Source organism: Pantherophis guttatus, chromosome 1, assembly GCF_059756535.1.
Source record: "Pantherophis guttatus breed Tessera chromosome 1, ASM5975653v1, whole genome shotgun sequence".
Classification (NCBI taxonomy): domain Eukaryota; kingdom Metazoa; phylum Chordata; class Lepidosauria; order Squamata; family Colubridae; genus Pantherophis; species Pantherophis guttatus.
The window spans coordinates 66298434-66310979 of NC_142063.1; the positions used below are offsets into that span (position 1 = coordinate 66298434).

Genomic DNA, 12546 nt, shown 5'->3' on the forward strand with positions numbered 1-12546 from the left:
GGTGCAAGGAGGTAGTACTTTAAATATTCCGGTTCCAGAAATGTATCTAACTACTGTTTCCCAAAAATAATATCCTCTTGCATTTCTATCTTCTGGTCCTTTTTCTCTTTATGACACATGGTCTCTCTTTTAGAGACCAAGAGGGAATTCTGGAGACAGGCATAATTCATATTCTGCACTATGTCATACTATTACTATTGCAGGTATGACACCTTTATTATTTTTACACATAACCCAGGGAAGCAAACATATCCAACGCATTGTTTTATTTTCCCCACAATAATTACTCTGTGTGTGGATTCGGCTTAAAGAGGCCCAAAGTCACCCAGTTGATTTTCATGGCTAAGGTGGGACTTGAACTCAGTCTCCAGCTTTCTATTTATGATTTATATATCCCAGCATCTTTATTGGCAATGTCGATTAGCCTTGAGCTACCGGAACTAGTAATTTAGCAACATTTACAATTTATAACTTATCTTCAGTAGCATTTCCACTTTAATCTCACTATTAAGCAGACAAATCCCATGTGCAGATATGTCTTCAAATAACCGAAAGTAAACTAGGGGCTTTTATCCTCTACCTAAATTACTACTCAATTAATTAATAATAATATTTCCAGATTTAAATTCTCAACATCCAGGATCCATAGCTGCTTTTTGCTTTTTGGGGGGGGGGGATTTTGGACAGAGTGGAATTTTGCAATACAGAGAGGTAGCAAAATTTCATAAATAATCACGGGATCCGCAAAGTCACACTAATGCAATCCTAAACATGCTTACTCAGAGGCTAATTCTACTCAGACAAATAACTTCATTCTTGTTAAGTGGCAGAAAGTCAGCTTTAAGAGCCTCTATGCAGCCAAAGTCCAGATGCTTTTTCTGAAAACAAAGCCAAGTAGCCTGAAAGAAAACTAGAACAATTGGAATCGGTTTTTCATCCTTCAGATTTAGCAGCTATGCGAATGGAAAGACCAAGACTGACGGGTATTAAGACGTTCCTCTATTTCAAAGCCAAACCTGAGAGAAAATTCCTACCGGGGGAAATCCTTCCACAAGCAATGCGGGGCAGGTGCAGCCTTCCCAACAAGCGCCACTTAAGGGGGTGGTTCAGAGGCAGGTAGAGACTAGCCAACTTCATCCCCGCCCAGGAAAGCTCCTGCCAACAGAGGCAGCAAAAGATGGGCCTCCTTCCTCACAGGAGCCCAGGAGGAGAAAAAAAAAAACACCACCCACCACCCCACGCCGGGAAGAACGGAGGGCGCAGAGAAAAGAGCGCCATCGCCCCCATTCCCGAACCCGCAACCCCCCGCTCTAGAATCTGACCCCGGCCTGCGTAGCCGAGAGCGCGGGATGCAGCAGCGTGGCCGCCGCCCCTTCGAAACAAGCGCCCGGCAACGGCCTTTGCTCACCTGCTGCCGCTCATGGTCCAGCGCGCCAGGGGTTCCGCCGCTGCCCGGGACTCCAATCCAGCCGTGGAATTGGCAGCAGCGGCGTCCTAATACCGCGGCCCACTCGCCGTAGACAGCAGCGCCATTCAAACCGCGGCGCGTTGCATGCTGGGACTGGGGAGTCCGGACAGGCGGGACTGTCAGCGAGACACCGCCGTCTCTCTCCCCACCTCTTTCTCCGACGTGCTCTCGCACCGCAGCCAGGTCTCGGGGCGCCGAAGCTGCTTCTGGCTCCTGTGGTTAGCGGCGTGCTTTGGCAATGTAATGGGTGGCAGAGCCTTTACCCCCGACTCTGCGCCTGGTCTCCTCCTTCCAGGTGCTTAGGAAGCCGTAGAGAAGGCGCTTGCCTCTTGATTTCCGCGCTGTAGCTCTCTAGTCCGCAGGTATATCGCTCTATCGGATTGCACGAACTGGAAGTGAATAGCTGGGCTGGCCAAAGGAGGCTCCTCGGCTATTTTGGTAATCCTGCGGTCAGACTGGTTCGAAAGCCTTTGTAGGTGTTGCTTCTCTTCACCGTTCCCTTCCGACCTTGCAGGTTCTCACTGGGCTACTTTGCATTTTTTTTCCCCTTTAATAGTATCACGTTGGAGCACTTGCTCAGCGTAGTGAGTGGATGAGTAATCCCCGTACGCTGGCAAATCCTTCCCTTCCCCCACATTCCTCCAGACAGCCAATGCACAATCCCAAATTTAGGGTGGCAGGAGAGCTCATACTGACTCCAAAATCCAATGGGGTGGGGATGGAAAGAGAGAGAAGATACCTGCCAAGGCTAGCCTAACAGGTTCTCCTAAGTCCCTCCCTTTGGCCTCAGACAAAGTGGGAAGAGAGAGAGAGAGAGAACTGGGAGATGTGAGAGGAAGCACTTGGGAAAGGAAAAGAGGAACAACACCTGGAGCAAAGGGAAAGAGGTACCTGAAAGATGTGAGCAAGATGGAGATTGGAAACTGCCACTTAGTTTTGGTTTCCAAGAAGAGGAGTGAGCTGAGCACAAACCCAAGAGAAAGGAACTGATAGCAACTATGATGAACTTTTAAGGAGAGAGAGAAACTACAATTCAGAACCAAGAAAATATCCAGGAATTGGGAAATAAAACCACCTTGTTCTAGATTGAGAGAGTCAATTGCTTGGGGCCAGTGGCAAGAGCAGGGATTTCTGGTTGAAGGTGAGAGAAAGCACCAAACTATGACCCAGGAAACTAGGGTGTCAACAAGAAATCTTCCTAAGGCTTTGATTGAAGGTTGCAATCTATGGGAATCAGGAATTAGGGTTTCAGGGCAGAAATCTCTTCTTTTGAAGGTATGTAAAAATTTACACCGCAGTCTTAATTGAGGTTATTTTAAAACGTGATATTCTGCTACAGAGTGCTATTTTTTTTTCATCCTTTCAAGAATTGACACAATAGAGCAACTGTCCTTCAGTGAATTTGCATGACAAAGGATATACAGACTACAATACTGTAGGTTGAATGTAACAATGTGGCTTAGAGGCCTTCATTGGTGTAGAACTAATGAAACAGTGAAAAAAATGCAGTGACGAGCAAGGCAGGAGTCATGTCTGTTGCTGTGAAGAATAAGCACTCTGCCTGGAATATGACCTTTCTGAGCTTTATCATCCATGCAACCTGTTTCTTCTTAGCATCCCAATGTAGAACAGGCAATTTGCATCAGGAATATTCAAAAGCTGGAGTAAACTTTATGATACATGGCTTTCCAAAGTAACAGTTTTTGTTATTAGAGTTTCAGTTCCTTTGCATTTTCAGCTGTTTGAGTAATGTCAGCATAATGTTGATGTTTCTTCCTCCAGTTTTAAAACCATACTTTTCTTAGTCCAATCCAGCTATCTTCAAGATATATATATTAAATAAATATGAGTATATAGCCTTCTCTCCATTCCTTTGCCAAACTGGAGCCAGGATGTTTCTCCATGTTATATCTGTACTGTGACTTCTTGATCTGTATATGTTTTGCATAAGGATAATAAACTCTTTTGGGATTCCCATTTTCTAAGAAAATTCCACATCTTGATATGACAGATACAATTGGATGCCTTTCTTTAATCAATGAAGCAAATACTGACTTATTTGTAGTATTTGGCTTTCTCAATTATCTGGTACACATTAACAATAACGTCTTACATTCTTTGATTTTATTTCCCCTAAAGATTATTTGATTTTGGTTCTTGTCTTTCTTAAAAAAGAAACTCAGGTATGCACACCTGTGTTGCGAGGCTTCAAATTTCACCCATACCCCTCTATTGTTAGCAATCCTCAAATATAAAAATAAATTGTTCCACCATTAAAATGAAATATTCAGCTCATTTCTATAAAATGCAGTAGAATGTGTCAAAGAAAAATCACTTATCTGATTTTCATGGGAAATGATATTTGTATACTACTTACATTTATTTGTATTGATTACAGGTGGGCCTAGACTTATGATTACAATTGAGACTGGAATTAATGCTGTAAGTCATGTTGCAAAGCGAGTCATCAGATGATTGAACCAATTTTATAATCATTTTTTACTGTGGCTATTAAACAAATCCAGCTTTCACAATTGAAGTTTTTTGTCGAAATTGGAAAGGTCTTGAATAGTGATCATATGACTGCAAGACACTGCAATTGGTCATAAAAGTGAGATGGTTGCCAAGCATCTGAATTGCAATCAAGTGGTGTGATGGTGTTAAGTGCAAGAGCAAGTTGTAAATAATTTTTTCCAGGGCTATTTTACTTTGAATTATTGTTAAATGAATGGTCATAAGTCAAGGACTAGCTGTAATTGTTCTAAAGAATTGAAAAATATAAAATAAAAACAGCTTAGTGTTTTTTTGGTTATATTTCAAAATTTGGCCATAAAATTAAAAATTACATTGGAAGTGTGGATGCTTTTATTTAGCAGACAAAACTATATAACCTCACATTTTGTTCTCAGGGTAGCAAAGTAGAACTGGTTTGTTTAGTCAGGACTGTTGCATAATGAAACTTTTTCCAACAGGCTGCGATAATAGACTTGTTAAAAGTGTTGTAAAAACTAAACAATGCTTTGTTTCACAAGTACTTCCCTAAAAATATCCAATTAGAGGTAGTCCTTGACTTATGATTGAACCCAAAATTTCTGTTGCTAAGTGAGACATTTGTTAACTGAATTTGCTCCATTTTATGACCTTTCTTGCCACAGTTGTTAAGTGAATCACCGTGGTTGTTAAGTTAGTAACACTGTGGTTAAGTGAATCTGTCCTCCCCATTGATTTTGCTTGTCAGAAGGTTGCAAAAGGTGATCAAATGACCCTGGGACACTGCAACCATCATAAATATGATGGTTTGCCAAGATCAATTGCCAAGGATCCAAATTTGATCATGGGGATGCTGTAACGGTTGTAAGTGTGAAAAATGGTCATAAGTCACTGTTTTCAGTGCCGTTTAACTTCAAACAGTCGCTAATCAAACTGTTGTAATTCGAGGGCTACCTGTATTTCAGTTTTTGTCTTTGATGTGGTACGTTTTTGTCACTGTCAGATTCTACCTGTTTTACTACAGGTAAATTACAGGTTGATCTCTGCATCTGCTTTACTAATAAATTCTGATGAATTCCTGTTTATTTTCTAATTTTGTTTGCTTCTGTTTCACTCTGGACAAGTCCATTGATTGCAAAGAACAATTAGAAAATTGTTTTCAGGTGTAGCATTTTATGTGTCACCTCCAATCATTTGGTTTGTTTGTTGATCTCTTTACTGATAATTCATCACATTTCCTCAAATTGATTTGGATTTTTTCTAACTGTTTTATAATGTGGATGTTTACACTGCTACACAAATAACTCCATATTATAGCTTAGCTTTATCAAGTTTTTGCATATCTAATGAGTATCCCTCATTAGGGAAATCATAAAAGGGGAACCAAAGCATTTACCGCGAACATATCTTTTATAATAACATGAAACTTTAAAACTATTGTGACCATCCCTTTTGGAATAAGATACCAAATATAAGATTAAATTATCACATTAATTGCTTCAGACTTTCAAAATAAGTTACATTTTCATCATCTCTCAGATTTCATTTGCTTCGGTTTTTCTCACAAACATCAAGCCTGTTTTCATTTTCCACTTCCACTTTATTTTCCCTTTGCTAATTTCCTTACATTAATTATCAGTCCAAAATACTACTAGACCAACTGGTTTTCCTAGTTTTCCAGCATTACTTCCTTGCTTACCGCTTTGGAGATAAAAATCCAGCAAATAAAATGTCATGGCTGTTACACAACTGAGCTTCTACTGAGAACAGGTTCTGCTCTGAAATCTAACATAAATTAGTTATCTAAGGAGATGATATCAACAGCCTCACTTATCTGATAATCTGTAGTTTGCCAGTAGGAGACAAAGAAGCTCTCGAGACTATAATAGGATCGAATCATTCAACTCTAAATTGCTAACTGAATTTGAGCCAAGTCTGAGACTGAATGTGAACTATCTGTTTTCTATATCTTCATGAAACAAATCATTGTCTTGCTCCACCTTCATATAGATAGGTGTTCTGCTAAAAGTTGAACAATCCCAGAGTATTAATGGTTTTTGACTGATGGATATTGTTCCATATAATATCTGATTACATGTTCTTCACATTAGGACATTTTGCTAATATTCTGTAACCAGTGGTGGGATTCAAAATTTTTTACTAACTGGTTCTGTGGGCATGACTTGGTAGGTGTGGCGTGGCTTGGTGGGTGTGGCTTGGTGGGCGTAGCAGGGGAAGGATACTGTAAAATCTCCATTACTGCCCCACTCCAGAGAAAGGATACTGTAAAATCTCCATTCCCTCCCCACTCCAGGGGAAGGTTACTGCAAAATCCCCATTTCCTCCTGATCAGCTGGGATTCAGGAGGCAGAGAATAGATGGGGGCGGGGCCAGTCAGAGGTGGTATTTACCGGTTCTCCGAACTACACAAAATTTCCACTACTGGTTCTCCAGAACTGGTTAGAACCTGCTGAATATCACCTCTGTCTCTAACATAATGCTTCAGGGGGTATGTTGCGACCGTGTTTCTCTGAAAATAAGATCCTGTCTTATATTTTTTTGAACCCTGAAATAAGCGCTTGGTCTTATTTTTGGGGAGGTCTTATTATTTTGGGGCGTGTGGAGCAAGATGGGGCTCCTCTTGCCATCTTACTGATTTCCAGCTCTGCGTTTAAATATTTTTGGGGCGGGCTTATTTTCGAGGGGAAGCTTATTTTAGCACATGTGTTCAAAAGCCCGATTGGGCTTATTATCAGGGGATGTCTTATTTTTGGGGAAACGGTATCAAAAGCTGATATAAAGGAACTTCATATCTGGATAAGGAAAGGCTTTGAGAAGTAAATTTATGTGGCCCAGAGGTTGAAGCAAGTGTGCAAATAAACTCTGACTAACCCTTTGTGTTTATGAGAGGTGACTGAGAAACACTTAAGTTACTCTTATTATAACCTATTGTAGTAAAGATGGAAAAAGTGAAAGGAAAGAGGAGAGGATAACCAGCAGCCAGGTTAAACGGACTCAGTTAGAGTGATGGGTGAACCTTGGAAGATATGAAGGGCCAGAATGGGGAAAGATCATTCTGGAGAAAACGTGTGATTGCCAAGAGTCAACACTAAGTAGATAGCACATAATCAATTTGTAGTAAAGGAGTGTTCCTGGAATCCCTGTGGTGTTTATCTTTTATTCTGGCCCTCCCTGAAGGGTTGACAACTTGTGAAAATAGTTCTATCTCTAAACACTGGCCATAGGGAATTGCTGATAGAAAGATATGGCATTCAGGAAAATTTGCATACATATAATAAAACAAAAATAGCTTTCCAACTGATTTCTCTTATTTTTGAAGTATTGTTACTTTTCTAAGTGGCATTTTACAAAATAGCCACTTCTCCCTGGCATCAAGAAATAAAAATTATTATTAGGTGTTATTGCTTTATCCAGGATATTAACTCTTCAACATGTCTCTGGAGATTCTTAGTCATCCAGGTCATGGTTATTCCAAAGATGCTTTTTCAAGAGGCAACTGGACTTTATTTTTCCTTGAAGATGTTTCACTTCTCATCCAAGAAGTTTCTTCAGTTCTTCAAGGAAAAACAAAGACAGTCCAGTTCCCTTTTGAAAAAGCACCTTTGGGACTAGTTCTGTAACAGATAATTTGATTTCCATCTTGTAGAGAAATTTTCATTTTCAAATTATTAAACCCCCTTTCTTCCCTTAGTTAGATACTCAATTTTTCACATGTTTTATAGCAAGAAAAATATTCAAGGATAGGGCAGGAAAATATAGGAGAGTCGTAAACCAAAGACAAAAAGTAAAATTATCATTTGGAAGTGTCTCCTTTATGAAACATCTTGGGTTCTACCCAACTCCTGCTTACAGCTGTTTGTTGAGCACAGAGTACTAATGAATGCAACAGGTTTAATTTTGCTAGGTGTGGCTTGGATAATATTTCCGCGTTTTCATTCAGCCAGACTTGTAGTTAAGAAATGTATCATAGACATAATAGGAACAATGTGATTTGAAGATACAAGGAAAAGGGGTAAATACTTTGAAGATGCAAGGAAGTATAATCAAATAATTAGCTAGTGATTTTCTTACTTGGATAAGAAACAGCAGAATAAAAGGATTTAATTTTTATGTTCAGAAATGCAAACAATGTTTTGTAAAAGAAAATACCCTGATAGATCATAGTTAAGAAAAGCCCTGATAAGGTCATGTTGTCATGTTATGTTTTGCTAGTAATGGCAGACTGATACAAGAAGTATTTGTTAGATTTATATGCTACATTTCCTTCAGGAACTCCAAGTGGCATAGCCTCCTTTAGTTCTCAACAACCACATAGTGAAATAGATTTGAGTTGAGTGAATGACAGTCCCCCAGTGAATTTCTATCAGTGAAGGTAGACTTTTTAAAAGATGCTTTATTAGAATAGTGAAATACAAGGGGAAAGAAGTTTGTGTTAGACAGTGGCAATAGAATGAATTAAAGGAAAAATAAAAATAAAAACATTATGAAAAAACATATTCTTCCATTCTGTTTCCTAAATATTTATTTCTATATATTTATAATATATTTTATGTTGAATATTGAAGATTATTGGTAATATTTATTTAAGGACCTTTCATCTTGTGATTTCTATATTATTCTCATAACTGTTTTCTAGCAACCATGTTCCAGATTTGTCCTGATGTTTAATAGTCATAATATACACTGGATATATACTGTCAATTATAACATTGCTGCATATTTTTCAATTTTGCTCTTCCAATCTTGTATCATTAGTAAGGACCTTTTTTTCAATGCTTTGCCAAATATGTTCTTGCTGCTGTCAACATCTATCTTGATAAATTGTGATATTTCTCATTTAAGTTTTCTAGGATTATACCTAATAAAAATATGTTCAGATTTTATTTTCAAAGTTTTCTGAATATTCTTTATATATTTCTTTCAAGTATTTTGGATGTTATTTTTACATAACCACCACATATGATATCTATGGAGATTCTCAGTCATCCAGGTCATGGTTGTCCCAAAGGTCAGAGCTGAAGAAGCTTTTTGGATGAGAAGTGAAAGTTCTTCAAAGAAAAACCAGGAAGTCAAGTTGCCTCTTGAAAAAAAGCACCTTTGGGACACCACCTATGATAAATTGTTCTTTAGCATTTCTTGTCCTATTATTTGTCTATCTTGATAAATTGAAGATAGATTTGAACTTGGGTTTCTCCAGTCCTACACCTTTATCATTACACAAACATATATACTCTACAAAAGAAAACTCAAAATGGCTCATTGATTATTATTCTTAAACTACCAGCACTGTAAACAAGGCTAGATCTTCACTGTAATTTATTGCAAAAAATAAAGTTTGCTGCATTAATCATTAAAGCTTAATCTTCTATTTACAAACCACACTGGACTGAGTCCCTACAACATGACAAAAATAATTTGCACAAAGAAATGTAATACCTTGTGGTTTAGTGCACACACAGGAATAGAGTCTATACCATCAGAGTGTTACTATCTTTTTCCCAACCTGTGGTAGTTAAAACTAATCTCCCCTACTCCCTTCACACACCCTGTATAAGAGTTACTTTTGATCACAAAATCCCAACAACAAAAACCCGGTTTAAAAGTGTTTTGGGGCAAAAGTGCATCCAGTCCTTCAAAGCTAATCTTCTCAAGAATCTCGTAGCTAGCTGATTCAATCCAATTTGCCTTTGAACTACGAAGTCTTTAGAAGTATCATTACTGGCTATAGAATGAATACTCTGTGCAGATGCCAGCAATATAATTGGCTGAGTAACAGAGCTTTCTGGCAGGATTAAGTCTTAAAACAGGCTTCCAGCAGGATTTCTCTGTTCCAAACCAAAGGAGCAACGAAATGACAAATACTGCATGCCTGATACCTGGTCTCCTGTCTGTGTGTGTCTCAGAGCTTATAAAAATGAAACAAGATAAATTGGAAGGTGCCGGATTAAATTTAAACCAGAATTTCCATTCAATCCATTGTCTTCTACCGTGTTAAGCAGATATCCCCTCTATAGAAGATCTATTGCTGTGACATGCAACATAGCTGACAACAGCTGAATGTCTGAAATCATTTTGTAAATGCACTTCAGTTGCAAAATTCAGTCCAAAGATAATAATTTATAAATATATCTTCATCCTGTTCAGAGCTACAACTGTATTTTTAGCCTATACCTTAGAGGCTAAAATCTTTATAGCATAAAACGGAATCTGACTTCATTTTACCAGAAGAAAAGAGACCTGTGTTTCTTTACAGTACTCCACTGTTCAAATATTCTAGATAGGAACAAGTACAGTAAAGCTAGTCTTTCAAGTAATATGGTCACGTGATGTTGTATAGCCAGAACATGCAAAGCTTTGTGCTTGTTTTCAAATACTGTATGCAGTGAATGAGATATGATACGCAATACATCTAAGAGATATATATTATTTATATTTCATTTGTAACAGGGCAAGCGGCTCTTTATCTTATGCTCTGCTACAAGTGCGGTTTTGAAATGTTTTTCTAAGGCTTGAGAAATAGTAAACATGCATTCATTTTCAATAGTAAACATGTATTCATGAAGTACTAAAAAACAACATTTGGCTCTATCACTCACCCTCTGAAGGAGGCAGGAACACTCCCAGCCATTCTCAACTGAATCCCCCAACAATTTCCACCTTCACAAGTTGGTATCCTGTTTACATCTGTGCTTCTTGGGCTGAGCTGTCTGTGCTATGAATATTCTCCCAATTCATCACAAGATGACACCATAATAAGAGGCTCCTGATCGTGCAATTAGGAGAAGAGACATATGCCCAGATCATGTGTTTCAAGAGGCATTGTGCATATACATGTCTTGATCTGCTCCTGTGGCACGTTTCTGGTGACTGGTGTGCATTTTTTTAAAAATGGACAATGAACTGCTCCCATAGTAGAAAGGTGAGCAAGTAGCAATAGGATATTGGAGAAGAGACCTCTCTTATTTCCTCAGCAGGGCTGTCAAACTTGTGGCCCATGGGCAGGATGCGTCATGAGCTGGCCACGCCCACACCCAGTTTAGTGAAGGGGAAAAAGTCGTCATACGTCATGTGACCTCACCATGACAACACAAGTTTAAGTCCCCTGTTCTTACAGGCTGCTGTGAAAGAGACTGTCAATGTGGCATTGTAAAGGAATTTAGCGGAGACCTTGAGAAGAGGGTGGTAGAATCTATTACTCAGGCAGTGGGAAAGTAGAAAGTGTCAGAAAAGGATTCAGCCCCACCTATATCTTATGGCCTTTAAAAAGCAACATTAAACTTCATAATTCTGTTAATGAACTCTAAAGAGCAGTTTTCAAACTTGGCAACTTTAAGATGCACCGACTTCAACTCCCAGAATTCCCCAGCTAGCATACCAAGTTTGAAGAACACTGTCCTACAGCAATATAGCAGTACAAGTAGTCCTCGACTTACAACAGTTCATTTAGTGACCATTCAAAGTTACAATGGCACTGAAAAAAGTGACTCATGACAGTTTTTCAGACTTAAGACCATTGCAGCTTCCCCATGGTCACATGATCAAAATTCAGACGCTTGGCAACTGATTCATGTTTATGACAATTGCAATGTCCTGGGGTCATGTGATCAGCTTTTATGACCTTCAGACAAGCAAAATCAATGGGGAAGCCAGATTCACTTAATAATCATGTCAACTAACTTAACAAATGTTATTAACTTAACAAATGCAGCCACTCACTTAGCAAATGTGGCAAGAAAGGTCATAAAATGAGGCAAAACTCACTTAGCAACAAAAATTGTTCAGTTGTGATTGTAAGTCAAGGACTACCTATATTCCTGGAGTCCTGTTGTGCTTGCTTCTTGATCTGGCCTACCTCAAAATACTGGCAGACATTAAGGTTCAAATTCTAAAATAGATGGCTATTTTGCAGTGGCATGAAGCCACATGATCTCTCATTCACCTCATAGCAAAATGTCTTGTGACAATTACACTTTGCCAATTATCATGTGATTATCATATTCTCTCAGGCTTTGTTTTGGAAGTCAAGCTAGGATGGGTGATTCCTATTTTGATTGGGCAGCTCCAGGGAACACCAGGGTTGTTAGGCTAGACTGAAAAGTCCCTCCCAAAAATCCCACAAGAAGAGCAATGACAAACAATATACTACAACAGTATACTACTATAGCTTGGATTAGTATTTTGGCAGCACTTCTTTCATTAAAACCAACCTGTTTATATTTTTATTGATGGTGATCCTTCATTGCTGGGCATTATTAATATAGGGACAACTTTATAACTAACCGCGGTTAAGGAAAGGAGGACTGGAACAATTCCAACCACAGAGGGAAATATGGAGAACATGTCTACAGATGTGATGCAAAAATCCAGACAGAATTTAGTTGGGTGTTGTTCCTGATCCATTCTCTGGCTTTGCATTAAAAACATTCTTCTTTATGGATGCCAGTGGTAAAACCACCTGCCACCATCATATCTCCTTTGAAATAGGCGGATGGACCCAGATCTGGATAACAACAGTTATTACTAGGAGAGGAGCCAATAAGAAGATGGAGTCATGTCTCATTTTGAAT

General features: G+C 38.8%; 1 protein-coding gene and 1 long non-coding RNA gene across 5 annotated transcripts in view; one reads left to right on the top strand and one right to left on the bottom strand.

Moving 5' to 3' along the window:
- The window catches only part of KATNBL1 (katanin regulatory subunit B1 like 1), a 32956-nt gene extending 22257 nt beyond the window's left edge, over positions 1-10699 (bottom strand). The window contains exon 1 of one of the 4 annotated variants that reach the window (XM_060687460.2): positions 10576-10699. The gene's annotated coding sequence lies outside the window, so the exon portion shown is untranslated. Of the gene's footprint in view, positions 1-1408; positions 2257-10575 lie in introns of those variants that run through there. The other 3 variants (XM_087875502.1, XM_034417909.3, XM_087875496.1) reach the window with 3 other exon arrangements.
- LOC132710696 (uncharacterized) lies at positions 2248-5051 on the top strand. The gene is made up of 2 exons (XR_009621417.2): positions 2248-2743; positions 3867-5051. It is a non-coding gene; the product is annotated as an uncharacterized LOC132710696 (long non-coding RNA).
- Positions 10700-12546: the final 1847 nt, after the last annotated feature.